The sequence below is a fragment of the Phoenix dactylifera genome, chromosome 10 (assembly GCF_051530095.1).
Source record: "Phoenix dactylifera cultivar Ajwa chromosome 10, Ajwa_hap1_PhDact_Kaust_v1.1, whole genome shotgun sequence".
In the NCBI taxonomy this organism is placed as follows: domain Eukaryota; kingdom Viridiplantae; phylum Streptophyta; class Magnoliopsida; order Arecales; family Arecaceae; genus Phoenix; species Phoenix dactylifera.
The window spans coordinates 4852501-4855000 of record NC_143199.1 but is presented as its reverse complement, the minus strand read 5'-3'; positions in this window follow the sequence as shown (position 1 = coordinate 4855000).

Here is a 2500-nt window from a genome sequence, read left to right as displayed (position 1 = left end):
CCCCCCCTCCCTACCACCCCGGCGGGGCATCCGCCCAAAGCCCACCCCAAGCGTTCCAAAGTACCGAGGAGCGTTGCAAACGGGAACGGCCCGGACACGCGTCCCGGTCGCACGGGATGCGCGTCCCGGTCGCACGGGTCGCGCGTCCCGGGAGGACAGACCGAGCAAGCCGAGGTGCCGCTCACGGCCGCCGCGAGGGACGTACGGCGCCGGCGCCCGCGCCCCGTGGCACGGCCTAGAGCGTGCCCCCCTGCCACCCCATCGGGGCATCGGCGCAAAGCCCACCGCGGGGTAGATAACCGAAGGCAACGAGGGACGGTGGATGCACATATCCGAGCAGTGGCGATAGGGCCGGAGGGAGCACCGACAGGGCCGTGAGATTTTAAAGTACCGAGGGAATTTGCAAACCGGGCCCGCCCCTCCCCCCGTCCATCGCACGCCGATCGGGGGTCCGGCGCCCCGCGGGGGGCTGCCGGCATGCGCTCCCGGTGCAGGCATCGACGAGCCGCCCGCGACCTCCACTCGGGTCCGAGCCCCCAAGCGCGGATGCCGAAACGCGCCGGCCGCGGCAGCCCCACCCCTGCCACCCCATCGGGGCATCGGCGCAAGGCCCACCCTGGGGTAGATAACCGAAGGCAACGAGGGACGGTGGATGCACATATCCGAGCAATAGCGATAGGGCCGGAGCGAAGACCGAGGGGGTCGGGGGGTTTTAATGTTCCGAGGGAAGTTGGAAACGGGGCCCGCCCGGACGCCCGTCCCTCGCACGCCGATCGGGGGTCCCGCACCCCGCGGGGGGCTGCCGGCATGCGCCCCTAGTACAAGCATCGACGAGTCGCCCGCGACCTCCACTCGGATCCGGCGGCGCACGCGCGGATGGCGAAACGCGGCGGCCGCGGCTGCAGCCCCCCTACCACCCCGTTGGCGCGTCGGCGCAAAGCCCACCCCGGGGAGGATAACCGAAGGCGACGAGGGACGATGCATGCACATATCCGAGCAAATACCGAGAGGGTCGGGGGGAAGACCGAGAGGCAAGGGGTGTTTAGAGTACCGAGGGAAGTTGCGAAAGGGGCCCGCCCGGACGCTCGCCGCTCGCAGGCGATCCGGCGGGGCGCACGGAGGGCGCCGCCCATCGCCGGAGCTTGCTCGGTCATCTCTGCCGCACGGACACGTAAGCGCCGCCGCGCAAGGTTCGGCCGGCGGGGCGGACGGTTCGCCGCCGCAGGCCTTTCCCGCAGCCGGAACGTGGGCCCGGCGTTGCGCGCCGGCGGGCCGCGCAATCCGCCGGGGCGCACGGCGGGCGCCGCCCGTCGCCGGGGCTTCGCTCGGTCATCTCGGCCGCACGGACACGTGCGCGCAGCCGCGGAAGGTTCGGCCGGCGGGGCGGACGGTTCGCCGACGCAGGCCTCTCCCGCGGCCGGAACGCGGGACCGGCGTTGCGCGCCGGCGGAAGGCGCGATCCGGCAGGGCGCACGGCGGGCGCCGCCCGGGCTTCGCTCGGTCATCTCGGCCGCACGGACACGTGCGCGCCGCCCATCGCCGGGGCTTCGCTCGGTCATCTCGGCCGCGCCGCCACGTGCGCGCCGCCGCGGAAGGCTTGGCCGGCCGGGCGGACGGTTCGCCGCCGCAGGCCTTTCCCGCAGCATGCGCCCCTTCGCCCGAACGACCGCGGGACTCCGGTACGGCCTAGCCGTCGGCCGCCCGGCTGCAAGCCGTCGGGGCCGCTCGATCCCCGTCGCGTGCCGGCCGCCGCTCGGGCCAGCCGGCCGGCTGCCGCACGTAACCTCTGACCTCATCAGCGGTCGATCCGCACCGCGCTGGTCTTCGGTGCGGACCCGTCGGGGCCGTGCCGCGCCGGCCGTCGCATCCGGTTCCGCAGGCGCCGCCCGGTTGCCTCCCGCCCTCGTGCGCTCGCGCCGGCCGGGCGACGCGGTGCCCGCGGGACTCGGGCATGGTTGAGCCGTCGGCCGCCCGGCGGCATGCCGCCGCCACTCCGCGCCGCGTGCCGGCTGCGCTCCTCCCCGCGCCCGTCCGCGGGCGGGCCCGCCGCCGCTCGCGCCGGCCGGGCGACGCGGTGCCCGCGGGACTCGGGCATGGTTGAGCCGTCGGCCGCCCGGCGGCATGCCGCCGCCGCTCCGCGCCGCGTGCCGGCTGCGCTCCTCCCCGCGCCCGTCCGCGGGCGGGCCCGCCGCCGCTCGCGCCGGCCGGGCGACGCGGTGCCCGCGGGACTCGGGCACGGTTGAGCCGACGGCCGCCCGGCGGCATGCCGCCGCCGCTCCGCGCCGCGTGCCGGCTGCGCTCCTCCCCGCGCCCGTCCGTGGGCGGGCCCGCCGCCGCTCGGCCTAGCCCCCCGGCTGCCGCACGTAACCTGCGACCTCGTCGGCGCTGGATGCGCGTCGTGACAGTTTTCGGTGGGGCGCCGCGGAGGCGCCGGGGGCCCATGCGACGGGCCAGGGGGCGAACGGAGGGCTCGGTCAGCCCTAACAGGGGACCGGCGACA